The sequence below is a fragment of the Mustela putorius genome, unplaced genomic scaffold (genome assembly GCF_011764305.1).
Source record: "Mustela putorius furo isolate JIRA1106 unplaced genomic scaffold, ASM1176430v1.1 tig00000196_pilon_pilon_pilon, whole genome shotgun sequence".
Classification (NCBI taxonomy): domain Eukaryota; kingdom Metazoa; phylum Chordata; class Mammalia; order Carnivora; family Mustelidae; genus Mustela; species Mustela putorius.
In genome coordinates, this window is record NW_025421310.1 from 12,984,264 (window position 1) to 12,999,526 (window position 15,263).

A 15,263-nucleotide genomic window follows, 5' to 3' on the forward strand; every position below is an offset into this window, starting at 1 on the left:
GGGTGAATTCCACCTCCATAGGAAAGCAGAGCTGAGACAATCGATCACAGAGGAACCAAGCCATTGTCCTGAGGTCATCACACCCTTCTGGGATCCATCCATGCCTGAAACCTATCCCTCTGCAACTTTCTTTTTCTTTTCTTTTCTTTTTTTTTAAGATATTTTTTATTTATTTGACAGAGAGAGAGAGAGGTGTCACAAGTAGGCAGAGAGAGAGAGGAGGAAGCAGGTTTGCTGCTGAGCAGAGAGCCCGATGCTGGGCTCGATCGCAGGACCTTTGGATCATGATCTGAGCCGAAGGCAGAGGCTTTAACCCACTGAGCCAACCAGGTGCCCCCCACTTTTTTTCATTTTTAAAGTGAAATACAACACGTATTATGAGAAGTGAACAAGTTATAAGGGAAAATCTGTAAACTGAACACGTCGTGTAACCAGCACCCAAATCCGATAAACAAACACCATCAGCATCCCCGGAAGGGTGTCCTCTGCTCTCTCCAAGTCACTCTATCCTGTCAAGGGTAGCCGCATTCCTGACTTTCAACGGCACAGATGCATTTTTTCTAGTTTTTATTTTACATAAATAGAATCACATATTATGTTGTCTGTGTTTCTCGCTGACATATACGTCCGTATCTGTTCGTTATAAACCTGGCCAGGTGCTAAGTTGTAGCAGATACAACGAGTTTCTCGAAGAAGTCGTTATCATTTTATCCTCCCCTGGTCGCGCTTGAGAGTTCCAGTTCCTTCACGCGACCTCAGGTCAGTCCTCACTGACCCTAGCTATTGCCAGAATTTTCCACGTTGACAATTCGGCTGTGTATCTCTTTGTATTGTCTCCTGACTATAATCTTGTGTTTTTAATATGGAAGTTCCTATTGGCCATGACATTGAGGATTCTTTTTCAGGGCAAGTTGGCCATTTGGATATTTTGTGAAGTCTGTTAAAGTCTTTCGGTTTTTTATTTTTTACTTTTTCAAGTCTTTTCACTTAAAAAAAATCAGATTGTCACCTTTTCCTTATTGATCTGTAATTAATGTAAACTACATATTGTCTAGATTGTTTTAAGCTGCTCTGACTTGGATTTTCTATAACTTGTATCCAAAAGGCAGCTTCCTTAACAAGGAAAGGCTTCAGATATTTACTGCAAACAACATGCTACTTTTTTTTTTCATGTCTTATAATTGTCATGGCCGTGACTATATTATATTACATAGACACAATGTTGGGCTAGCATTTATGATGAAATGTCCTTCTCTCTCTCTCTCTCTCCTAAATTTCAAAGACCCTTCTGTAACTCTCAAAGTATTTCCTCCTCTGAATCATCCTGGGGGCTGATGGGACAAGTAGAATGTGTGAACTTGAGGGCAGTACTGGCAGGGACCTGGGGGTGACCCAGGATGTGAAAAGTCCTTTAACTGAAACTCCAAATTTGGCCTCTGCAGGAGACCCTACACTTAGCACCTCACCATGGCATCCCCATCCATCTAAGAGTGGCTGCACTGAATGATCGATATGTTGCCTCCATGAGAACGCAGGGCAGCACGTGATGATAGAATGACCTTCAACTATGTCTTGGGGACTGTCTGTGGTTAGTTGGAGGGAATTATTTAGGTCAGAGGGCACCAAATGCAAGCCTACACACGGAAAATTATACTCCAGATCAGTTAAAAAAAAAAAAAAAGACTTTGAAGACTTTTTAAAGACTTTAAAGACTTTTTTTAAAAAAGACTTTATTTTTTTAAAGACTTTATTTATTTATTTATTTATTTATTTATTTAAAGGAGTGCACACAAGAGAGCGAGAGAGAGGGAACATGAGCATGAGCAGTGGGGAGGTGGGACAGAGGGAGAGGGAGAAGCAGGTTCCTTGTTGAACAGGGAATCTGTTGCAGGGCTGGATCCCAGGACCCTGAGATCATGACCGGAGCCAAAGACAGACACTTAACCAAATGAGCCACCCAGGCACCCCTAATGCATTGCTTTTCAAGTTCTCCTGTAGAGAGAAGGAAAATCTCCCATCTAGGGGCTTTAGAAAATGGCTCTTTGACAGAGATTTCTTTGAAGTCTTATTTTGGCATTAAAAATTCTTGTTTGACTCCATAACATATCTTTGTTCATTTTATTTTTAATTTTTTAAAGATTTATTTATTTATTTGAGAGAGGGAGCACTGTAGGGGGGAGGGGCAGAGGGAGAGAGAGAGAGAAAGAATCTTAAGCAGATGCCCTGCTGATTGCATAGCTGGGTGTGGGACTCGATCTCAAGACCCTGAGATCATGGCCTGAGCCAAAACCAAGAATCAGCCGCTTAATCAGTGGAGCCACCCAGGCACCCCTTGTTCATTATAATAAAAAGATGAGTTTCCCCTCAAAATATGAAATGAAATTGGCAATCAAAAATATTTGCCAGGGGGAATGTAAATTGGCTTAGCCACTATGGAAAACAGTATGGAGGTTCCTCCAAAAATTTTAATTATCCTGGGATCCAACAATTCCACCTCTGGCTATTTATCCAAAGGAAACACAAACACTCACTCAAAAAGGTGTCTGCACCCCCGTGTTCCTCGAAGTATTATTTACAATTGCTGTGCAGCAGTTGCCTTTGGCTCAGGTTATGATCCCAGGGTCCTGGGATTGAGCCCCACATGGGGCTCCCTGCTCAGCAGGGAGTCTGCTTCTCCCTTTGCCCCCCACCCCCACTCATGCTCTCTCTCTCTCTAATAAATAAATAAAATCTTTAAAAAGGAAGGAAATCATGTCATTTGAAACAGCATGGATGGATCCTTCATGTTAAGTGAAATAAGACAAAGAAAGATGAATACCTTAGGAGCTCACTTATAAGTGGAATCTTTTTTTTTTTAATTTTAAAAAGATTTTATTTATTTATTTGACAGAGGTCACAAGTAGGCAGAGAGGCAGGCAGAGAAAGAGAGAGAGAGAGGAGGAAGCAGGTTCCCTGCTGAGCAGAGTCTGATGTGGGGCTCGATTCCAGGACCCTGGGAACATGACCTGAGCTGAAGGCAGAGGCTTTAACCCGCTGAGCCACCCAGGCACCCCTATATGTGGAATCTTAAAACAAAAACAAAAGCAAACAAACAAAAAACCCCAAACAACCCAAACTGAGCTCCTCCATAAGGAGACTAGTTCAGTGATTGCCAGAGCTAGGAGATGAGTTAAAGTTGTCAAAAGGTGCACACTTCCCGTTACAGGCATAAATAAATCCTGGAGATATAAGATAGAGCCTGGTCACTATAGTTAGTGACACCGTATTATATATTTGAAAGTTGCTAAAAGAGCAGATCTTAAAAACTCACGTTGTAAGGAAAAAATTTTTTTACAACTATGTGTAGTGATAGATGTTAAAAAAGTTATGTCATAGATTAATGAGTCCCTGGGGCTCCGTTGCATTTCCCTGGGCTTCTGCACATTCCGAATCAAGAAGCAGGGGACAGAATGGTTCATTTATTCAATCCCTCAATATTGACTGAGAAGTTTCCTTGTTCCAGGCTCTGGGCAACGTGCTGGGCATAGTTGAATGAGTGAGACAAGCTCTTCTTTTAGGAGCTCGGTCGGCTGGTTAGGACAGGCTAGGTCAGCCTGCTTGTGGTCAGATGGAGAAGCCCTGTAATTATAATGAAGTTGTGTTCTGATCGCCGGTGTAGGAATGAATGAATGACCGGTCCCACTACAACATGGATGATCCTTGACAATGTCATGCTAGGTCAAAGAAGCCAGACACAAAAGGCCACATATTATAGGATTCCGCCTGGATTAGATATCCAACACAAGTAAGGGCACCTGGGTGGCTCAGTTGGTTAAGTGGCTGCCTTTGGCTCAGATCCTGGGATGAGCCCCGCATCCGCATCCAGCTCCCTGTTCAGCGGGAAGCCTGCTTCTTATTCTCCCTCTGCCCCTTCCCCCAACACTTGTGTGTGCTCATGTGCTCTTTCTCTCAAATAAATGAATCTTTAAAAAGATACCAAACATAGGTAAATCCAGAGGTAGAAAGTAGATTAGTGGTTGCCAGGGACTGAGTGGGGGGAAAACGGACCGTCCCTGCTTCATGGTTACAGGATTTCCTTTGGGGGCGATGACAATTTTTGGAATTAGAGATGGTTCCCTAAGACTGTGGATGTACTAAACGCCGCTTATGCACACTTTAAAATGATTCATTCCCCACCCCCCCGAAAATGGTTCATTTTTATTATGTGAATTGCACCTCAATTAAAAAAAATTTTTTTTAATGACTCCAGTTTTGCCTTGAATGATGGTGAGTCTGTTCACTGCGATGGGGAAGCTTTAGGGAGAATGAGCTGGGAGAACAGGAATCCCATTTTTAGAGGTCTTAAATTTGATATGCCTCACAGACATCCAAGCAGAGTTAAACATATGAGCCAGGAGTTCAGGGGAGACATGGGGCAGGGACATAAATTTAGAAGTCATGGGGACATGGGAGGTATTTTAAGCCACGGGCCTGGATGAGATCATCTAGACTGAGAGTGTTAGTGTTCAGAGGGGAGAGAAAATGGCCCAGGATCATCCACTCCAGGGCCCCGCTGGGGTTCAATGTCAGGCAGAAAAGGAGGAATCACAGAAAGGGATTGTATGGGGGGGAGGGGTGGGGAGAACCCCAAGAATGTGAATTTGAAAAAGCAAAGAGTTACAGCAGAAGAGTGCAGTTAGATCAGATATCCATTCACAGCGGGCAGTTAAGCATCCATAGAATGGACTAGATAGACAGATAGATAAATACAAATCTATATGGAGAAATTTCTCTCTACGCTGATATGGCAAGATTCCCTTTCCAAGACATCCTGTGCTGAAATCCTCAAGAAGTACTTCTTACCTAATAAAGCAAAGTGTAGGACACTGTTCTTTAAAGAAAAGCCAGGAGAGGTGTCGCACAGGGAAAAGTAGTGACTCGTGGTAGAGAAGCCTGGCCGACACCCCTTTAATCAGGGGATAGGAGTGAACACGGCCAGTAATGGAACATGTTGAGATGGTGTGCCCCTCTTCAATCCTCCAAGGCAGAGACTGTTACTATTTCATGCCCATCCTCCAGATGAGAAAACAGAGGCACAGAAAGGGGCACTGCCTTCCCCCAAATCACACAGCTGATGAGAGGCGGGGCCGCTTGAAGTCTCGCTGCAAATCCACGCTCTGGACTCTACCACATAATGCTGTGCTCACGCTCCCCCACCCCCCGCAAGGGCTCTGCTCTTAATAAACGAATATGGGAGACAAGCAGCTGGGGTTTGGGGCCTCAGTGGGGGCACTTGAAGTTTGAAGGAGCGGGGAGAGTCACCAGCCACCGCCTTGGAGATTACTAGAAAAACGAGTAGGTTTCACGCTTGAGGTCTGCAGTACTGGGTTTTCTGTGAAATCAGGAGGCTGGCTGTTTGAGGTTGGGGTTCCCTTCCCCCTTCCCCGCCCCCTGCATGGGAGCAGGGAATGGCTTTCGCAGGAGGGGGGTGGTGTGCAGAAAGATGAGTGAGACCTCTTCCTCAGTCCACAGTCCATTTGCACATCCATTGCCGCCCCCAAGCCCTTGCGATTTGGCGTTAGCTGGCCGGTGTCCTTCCAACCCACCACCCGGATCCACGTGAGCCAAACTCTGGGAACTGAGCATGTCCTCCCGCGAAGGGGGAGGGAAAGCCCAGGAGGGTGTCCACAGGCCATGTTCCAAAGCAAACAAGTTCCGGCCCAGGAACAGGAGTCTGTGGCAGGGGAGTGGAGCAGCGGGATTGGAGGGAAGGCGGCGCCCACCATCGGGAGGGCCTCGGAAGCAGTGTGGGAAGTTGAGCCTGAGCAACAGAAAAAGCAGGGCCTGTGGTGGGTCCTTTCCCGCTGGCATGGAGAATGGAGAACGAAGATGGACTGGGGGGTTGTGGAGTGACTGGGACCTGGGTTCAAATCTGGGTGCTGCGGTGCGTTTGGGGGATGTGACTTGAAGAAATGTGGTTGGTTGATTAAAGGCTTCTGGAGACAGCTAGGTACTAATCCTTGGAACCCAGCTGCCTCGTGTGGCAAAAGGGACCGCCCAGATGTGATCACGTTAAGGATCTTGAGATGCCCCTTGATCTAGAGGAATCTTCCTGATGGTTCATGGACCTGGTTCCTTCCATTGCAGTTGGGAAGGCTGCAAAGAATTCTTGAGGGAACTGCTCACAGTGGGAGACCCCGTAGGTCTGCCTGCTTCTTCAACACTCGCATTTGATAGTTCCCACTCCTCAAATCCAGGCAGTTTTCCTTCCTTCCTTCCTTCCTTCCTTCCTTCCTTCCTTTCTTTCTTTTTAAGATTTTATTTATTTGACAGACATAGATCACAAGTAGGCAGAGAGGCAGACGGAGAGAGAGAGAGGAGGAAACAGGCTCCCCACTGAGCAGAGAGCCCGATGAGGGGCTGGACCCCAGGACCCTGTGAACATGACCTGAGCCGGAAGGCAGAGGCTCAATCCACTGAGCCACCCAGCCCCCCCGGGCAGTTTTTCAAATCACTGACTGTATTAGTGTAGCTCTGTGAATTATAGAATATAACAATTTGGATCCTTAGTCACCATATTCAAGGAAAAAACACAGTGAGTTCTGATGAGTCCGTTTGGAAGTCAGGGGGTACAAATGGCAGCTGTGCTCTTAAACCACAGCATCCTATTAATTTAGTATCTTGTGTCCTTCGTATAGACTGAAGGAAAACCAAGATAAATAATCAAAAGGTTTTTAAAACAGTAGTTTCATTCTTATATAGAAAATTATAAAGAAGAAAAAGAAACTGGCAAAATCTCCCACAGTCCTGCAATGCCTGTGATGTTTCTTTTGGAAATGTTAACAGTCCTTGAGCATGGTAAGAAAATGCCTTAGTATATCACTCAAATGAAAGATATGAATATTTAATGTATGAGAGAGAGAGAGAGAAATCTGAAGGCTGGCAGCTCAGGGCTGCTGTGGGGTTCCATAATCATGAGAAACCTAAGCTCCTTTTAACTTGTGGCTCTGCCATTCTCTGTCAGCTAGCTTCCACCTTCCCATTATTATTGCTCAAGTTCCAGTCATCACATCTGAATTCCAGTCATCAAGAAAAAGGATGGGACAGAGTCACTTCCTTCCCTTTTACAGTACTTTTCAGAATTGGAAATTAATAAATGATATTTCCGTACAGCAACAGGGACAGAGCTCAGAGACAAAACACCTCTGGAAAAGGGTAGGAAACAATGAGATTTATGGCAGGATGAACATGGTCTATTTCACAAAGGTGTACAAGTTTGGCCTCAGCCTCTGGAGAGCCAGCCAAGAAGCCATCTCTGCCCCCCTGAACACAGCAGATCAGTGATGTTGTGGTTGCCTAGGTGATCATCCCCCTAATCCCATCAGAGGTGGGGACCAGGCAGATGACTTCTATCTACTATCATTACCGGAACACACATTGTCCAAATGTTAACTGAATTCTTGATGTAATGAGGAGCAAAAATCTCCTCAGGGTCTTTATATGGTGCAAAGTTTTGGGTTGAAATATAAAATAATAATTTGTACTTCAAAAGTAAGATGCTGGGGTGCCTGGGTGGCTCAGTGGGTTAAAGCTTCTGTCTTCGGTTCAGGTCATGATCTCAGGGTCCTGGGATAGAGCCCCGCATCGGGCTCTCTGCTCAGCGGGGAGCCTGCTTCCCCTCTCTTTCTCTCTACCTGCCTCTCTGCCTACTTGTGATCTCTCTGCTAAATAAATAAAATCTTAAAAAAAAAAAAAAAGAGTAGGGACGCCTGGGTGGCTCAGTTGGTTAAGCAGCTGCCTTCGGCTCAGGTCATGATCCCAGCGTCCTGGGATCAAGTCCCACATCGGGCTCCTTGCTCCGCAGGAAGCCTGCTTCTCCCTCTGCCTCTGCCTGCCATTCTGTCTGCCTGTGCTCGCTCTCTCTCCCCCTCTCTCTCTCTGACAAATAAATAAATAAAATCTTAAAAAAAAGAGTAAAATGCTAAAATAATAAATGATGATTGTAAAAGCTGCTGATTTTGTGATAAAAACAACTACGAAAGGCTTACATATATTTATTTTTTTTAAGGATTTTATTTATTTATTTGACAGATCACAAGTAGGCAGGAGGCAGGTAGAGAGAGAGAAGGGAGGAAGCAGGCTCTCCACTGAGCAGACAGCCTGATGCGGGGCTGGATCCTGAGATCAGGACCTGAGCCAAAAGCAGAGGCTTTAACCCACTGAGCCACCCAGGTGCCCGGGCTTACATATATTTAAAGAGAGAAGTAGATGCAAATATTAGAAACTGTGGTAGCCACACGCTTTTTTTTTTTTTTTTTTTTTTTTGCGATACACATTAAGAAGGACATAATACCAAAGCTGAAATTGATTTTTAAACAATAAAGGAACAAACAATAAAGATTGGAATTTATTGTGATTAATTACCATTCTAATCTTTTCGAATGATTCTATGTACTAGTATTCATAGCATTATATAAAATAACTATTAAGGACTGAATTTAAGGGGCGCCTGGTTGACTCAGTCAATAGAGCGGGTACTTCTTGCTCTCGCGGTCGTGAGTTCCAGCCCCATACTGGGTGCAGAGACTACTTTAATAAATGAAACTTTAAAAATAGTATTTAGTTATTTCATTGCATTGCCACAACTCACTAAAGAAAAATGATTAGAAATTAAAAGCAGAACGTCAAATTTGCTATTCTGAAATTTGGGGTAAATACTCCAAAACAACTATAACATCCATGATGAATCATCTTTGATCTGGATATATAAGGTAGAAAAGGAGACTAGAGACTTTTGTTTTTAATTTTGGACCTCGATGCAGAGAATTCTGTTACTCACAAGCCCCCTTTGTGACCCCCTCTTGTCGCTGGCGCCCTTCAGTTTCTGCTTTATGTATGCACCTGATTTGTTTGTCCTGTTTATAATAAACGCTCTTGAATCTACTACCCAACTTGGAAGGCCCTGACAGTGCAGCACAATAATGAATTGCGGTGGATTGTTAAAATAATGGTCTTCGGGGAAGCCTGTCTCTCTACGCCACGCCCCTTTGCGGTATGACTTTGCCATTGAGTGGAGGAGTCGGCTTCCCGCCCCCGGATCTGGGCGGGTCTTGTGACTGCTCTGACCAATAGCAGGAGGCGGAAGTGATGCCCCGTGACTTCCAAGCTAGGCCTTTTTTTTTTTTTTAAGATTTTATTTATTTCTTTGAGAGAGAGAGAGAGAGAGACAGAGTGAGAGAGCATGAGAGGGGAGGTCAGAGGGATAAGCTGACTCCCCATGGAGCTGGGAACCTGATGTGGGACTCGATTCCAGGACTCCAGGATCAAGACCTGAGCCGAAGGCAGTCGCTTAACCAACTGAGCCACCCAGGGGCCCCTCCAAGCTAGGTCTTGAGGGACCTTGGCTTCTGCTCTTGTCATACACACGATCATATAACACATAAACCCAAAAGTGTGTATGCATATGCACACACATATACACACATTATTCACATAGAAAACGTATGTTTGCATAGGGGTGCATATGTCCGCCCATATACACGTGCAAATGCATGCGTATATACGCACATATACACACATACACATAAATATGAACATTTACACACATTTGCACACATATATTCACAAACATATGTACATACAGACGCATATACATTCACACAAATACAGGCATCTACACATAGAGAGAGAGCTGTGCATATACACAGAGCATTTCTCCTCTTTGGAAGGAAAATTGAGAACGTACTATGGCCATCAGTCGTGGAGGGGGATGCGGAGAAGGGGTAGGATGGTGGAGTGCTTTCTGTTTTCAATCTTGCACTGTTGGAATGTCTAACGTTGTGCCTATTTTGTTTTAAAATGTTCACAGGGGCTATTTGGGCTGTGGGATTTGGGTCATCTCTTGTTTGTTCTTTATATGGACGCTTATTAAATAAAAAACGAGCCACCACAACCTAAAAATAAAATGTGTTGGAAGGCAAGACCACATGATTGGTCACAGGAATTCTTTTTCTCCTTTCTTTCCCCCCTCCCTTTTCCTGCAGGTCCTATCGCTCCTATAAATCTGTTGTCTGAATACGACACATAGCCCGATCCGAATATCCCAGCCCCAACACGTCCACACATGTGAGACTGTCCAAGTCGGCAGCTGCCACCGCTCACATTCCTCGGGCTCCAAGAAATGACAGAAGCATCTGCCCAGGATTTATTCAGCCTTGGTGACATAAAAACTTTATAACAACAAATGGTTGTGTAGAGAGCCTGAACACAAGGGTTTGCTGTTCGTCTGAATGGGTCCATTCTAGCGAAATCAGGGTATTTCCCTTGTAAATTTTTCATTTGTGATAAGACATGACAAGAGTTTTGCAATTCTTTTCAGAAAACAAAACTAAACTAAACTAAAAGAAAAACAAAACCCAACCCACAGCACCACTCTGAATCCTTCTGGGCCTGTGTAATGGAGATCAGAATAAGCAGCTGCTTAAGACCAGGTCATGCGAGCCAAGGCATGGTTGAAAAGAAAATGAGACCAGTGCATTTAATCGCCATTAAAATGTTCAAGGAAAATACAATTTTAAAAAATACGATAAACAGAGGTTTTGGAGGCACCTGGCTGACTCAGTTGATGGAGCTTCCAAACCTTGATTTGACGGTTGTGAGTTTAAGCCCCACGCTGGGTGCAGAGATTATTTAAAACATAAATCAATATTTTTCTTTAAAAATAAAAGAGGTTTTGAAAATAGACGGGGAAAGCGCATTAGTGGGTTGATTTTATTTTTTTAAGATTTTATTTATTTATTTAACAGAGAGATACACACCCAGAGAAGGAACACAAGCAGGGGGAGTGGGAGAGGGAGATGCAGGCTTCCAGCTGAGCAGGGAGCCCAATCTGGGGCTCGACCCCAGGACCCTGGGATCATGACCTGAGCGGAAGGCAGACACAGACGCTTAAGGACTCAGCCATCCAGGTGGCCCAGTGGGATGATTTTAAATACATGCATTCACAGTTTGTCAGTTTTTAAAACTTTCTGTCTGATTCTTTGGTCACATACAAGCTTTAGAATTCAAATGTATCAAGCTTGCCCCTAACAACCTTCTGGGGTTTGTTTTTCTGTTTAGGAAAACGTTTCCTCCACTTTAAGAGCATCTATGAACTCACGATTTGTTAATTCTAGTATAGTTAACACAATTCACCGCGTTTTGGAGCTCTTGATGACCCCATGGCTTGCATTTAAATTTTTGATCCACGTGGAATTTATCTCAGTACAAGGGACATAGGAATCCAGCTTTTATTTTTCTATTCTCCAAAGGTTTGGCCGCGTGGGTCGAATCTTGTCTGCTGACTTGCCATGATCGGGCCTTCATCAAACTCGAAAATCTCATCTCTGGGGGCATCAAACTGTTGGGAATGTCATACACTGACGATTCATTTGCAGTCAGGCGGTGTTTTCTTGGCACCCCTCCGCTGTCCCACTATTACACTTCCTTTCCAAAATTTCTCTGTTCATCTCCAACCGTAACTATTTTTTTCAGCAGCTTATCCTTGCAACTCATGTGTTAACCTCTGGGAGCCGGACGAGGAGGTAGTGGGGAGTTTTTTTCTTTTTCATTTAAGTTGCTAAGACCAGGGACAGCTGTTCACTCAGCTCAGCCTGAATGTCAAAGTCACCGGGAGACACCCAGGGCACGTGAGCGCACTCAATTGTTAAGCGTTCACTTGCTTTTACAGACTGATCACACGGGCATTGGAACTCTTCCACGGCAGCTGTCCCTGAGGTTTCCTTGTCATGGTGTTGAGCGTGACGAGGCATGTGCTTTGCAGAAATAGTTGCTAGAGGTTTTCAGGTGTGGACATGCCCATACCCAAAATCTAAACTTTAACCAGTATCCGCAGGGATACACTTTCCAACACAAAGATGCTTTATAAGAAGTGCAAATATTTGTTCAGAAATGGCAGGAGACATTTCCAGGAACTGTAGAAAAATCTGGTTAACGTAGCAATATCTGTGAATGTGGTTGGGGGGGGTGTGATTTAACCTCTTTTTTTTTTTTTTTTTAAGTACTGTGTTGCTTTTTTAAAGCAAAGAATAGAGAAAATGAAAAATGTCCAACGATCTTGACACATCAGCCTTCTAAAAACTTATGTTATCAAATGTGAGAATTACAGATAGGGACAGTAATAATGGGTCCCTATTATGATGACACCAACCCTCGTGCCACCTCCACTCAGTTCCCCATCTCAGAAGTAACATCTTCACAGTTATTTTTCCCTCCAGGAAAAAAACCAACTTGTGTAAAAAATACCACTTGTATAGCCACACAATGGTTTTCATTTATATGGAAATGATGATCCCACGTGATCCCTACTGTGTCTCAGGTTTTTTCACGTAAAATACTTTCCAAGTTGTTCTGTATCAGCAGAAGACATCTGAGCCTTTTTTTTTTTTTTAAGGTCTAGGGAGTGTCCCATCTCCCCACAATTAATTCTCCCACTTCCATATTGATGGACACCTGGCTTCCTTTCACTTTTCACTCTTACACAGAGTCCCCTTGGATATTTCTTGAGTGGGTACTGTGGCATGCATTTGAGAGTATATAATGTTGGAGAAAACCCCAAAACAAGGGCCATCTTGAAAGTGCAACAGCTTTCCCTATGTTGTTCCCAGACTGGTTCGCACTCCCGATGAGATCAAGTGAGATTATTCCATTGGAAAATTGCCAGGACTGGCCATTACACAAAGTCCAGAGTTTTTGCTCATCAGACACATGGCACACGGTATCTCACAGGTGTTGTCTAGACCCTCAGCTCTGTTCCATTATTCTCTACGTCCATTCTTCTCTCGCAGCTGTTTTCTCTGTGCATTTTTAATAGTTTATTTATTTCTAGTAATCTCTACACCCAACACGGGGCTCGAACTCACCACCCCAAGATCAAGATTCACATGGTCTTCTGACTGAGCCAGCCAGGCACCCCTGTGTGTTGCTTTGAGTGTGGGGCTGAGCATCTTTTTATGAGTTTATGATATCTGTTTTTCTGACAGTTTCCTACTCATGTCCCTTTGCTCTTGTTCTTAGGAGTTGTTCCTCAGGGTTTTTTGATGTTTACTTGTTTTTTTTTTTTTTTAAGATTTTATTTGCCAGAGAGAAAAAGGCAGGCAGAGGGAGAACCAGCTCCTGCTGAACAAGAACCCTGTTGTGGGACTCGATCCCAGGATACTGGGATCATGACTCGAGTCAAAGGCAGATGCTTAACTGACACTAAGCCATCCAGACATTCCAGAAGCTGTTCTTCTTTTTCTGGATCATTTACATGAGCTTTTCATGAAGGAAGACTCTGTCTACTTTCCCTCAGTATGTCACTCACTGTCTTGACTTTGTGGACTTTTTTTTTTCTATATAAGGAATTTAACTTTTCTGTGGTCCCAGTGGCTAAACGGCTGGTTTTCTTGGAGGGTTTTGCACTACATGAGACAGAAACACCCCCAGTCCCAATTTTGGCCAACATTTATGTGGGGGTCACCCAACCTTGGCACACCCAACCTTGGCACTCCCCAGCCAGCTTTGAAAACCTTCCTTTCAGGGTGCCTGGGTGACTCAGAGGGTTAAGCCTCTGCCTTCGGCTCAGGTCATGATCCCAGAGTCCTGGGATCAAGCCCCGCATTGGGCTCTCTGCTTAGCAGGGAGCCTGCCTCCCCTTCCCCCCGCCTGCTTGTGATCTCTCTCTCTCTATCAAATAAACATATAAATCTTTTAAAAAAAGAGAAAACCTTTCTCCCCTTCAAGATGATCAATTATCCACCCATCTTTCTCTCTGCAACTCTTCCAATTTTGTCTTATACATCTTTTAATCTTTCTAGTACTAATTTTGATGTAAGGGGCAGCTTTTGTCTCCCCAAATAGCTTACTCTCCCAACAAAAATTTGTGAATAATTCATCTTTCCCACACTGAGTTGAAGCTCTGCATCTGTTGGAAACAAGATTTGTATATTTACGTAGCTCTGTGCCAGACTTGGTATTCTCCCAATCTTCACTCTGTACCAAACTATTTTAATGATAGCTTTATAATGCATTTTCATTTTTAATCAGAGCCAATCCCTTTTCATCATTGACCTATCTCTCTGTTTTCCGGTTGTTTATTTCAGATTTTTTTCCCTCCCTATCCTCACATTTTGACAATCTTTGAAACAGCTCACCTTAGACTCAGAGAAAATGCTTCAGTTAAGCATGGACAGAATCTTGAAAAATCGGTGGTAGGAAATTGTCACCTCAGAGCTTTGTTCTTGAACATTCTTTAAGTGCACACATTTCTTTCTTCTTCTTTTTTATTTTTAAGATTTTATTTATTTATTTGAAAGACAGATCACAAGTAGGCAGAGAGGCAGGCAGAGAGAGAGGAGGAAGCAGGCTCCCTGCTGAGCAAAGAGCCTAATGCATGGCTCGATCCCAGGACCCTGGGATCATGACCTGAGCCGAAGGCAGAGGCCTTAACCCACTGAGCCACCCAGGCGCCCCTAAGCGCCCACATTTCTTATCTAAGAGTGAAAGTCATAAAAAGAACATTCAGAATCACCTCAAGTATGAAAGTAGACTGTATTCATTGGCATTAGCTACACACTTGCTGTTGTTCCAGAATATTCCCACCGAGGCTGGGGCCCCATGGCTTTACTGGACTTGTACACTCTGAAACTCCTCTTGCTTTTCCAGTTTTGCAAGAATGCATGAGCCCAGGCTGGAATTTTAAAACTTGACCCCAGGGAAGTAAAAAACACTCCAAACCAAAAACATGCTGATTAAAAAATTCAAATGCCTATCTAAAGATGACTTGAAAAGCCTTCTTCCAAGATCTGCAGTGGAAGTAATTTACCCGGCAGTGAGAGGGAATGTGGTTTCCACATGTGTTTGATTTGGTGGCTTTTTTAATGCAAGGGGAGTATAAGGAGAGTAGCCACTCCACTCCCCTCAAAAAGGAACCATGAGCCAGCTGCCAGATTTTTTAATACTTAAAAAAAATTGAAGTGAAATTCACATGACATAAAATTAGCCATTCTTTTTTTAAAGATTTCATTTATTTACTTGACAGACAGAGAGAGATCACAACTCGGCAGAGAAGGTGAGAGAGGGAGAAGCAGGCTCCCTGCTGAGCAGAGAGCCCGATGCGGGGCTCGATCCCAGGACCCTGAGACCATGACCTGAGCCGAAGGCAGCGGCTTAACCCACTGAGCCACCCAGGTGCCCCCAAATTAGTCATTTTAAGCTGTGCAGTTCAGGGGCGCCTGGCTGCCTCA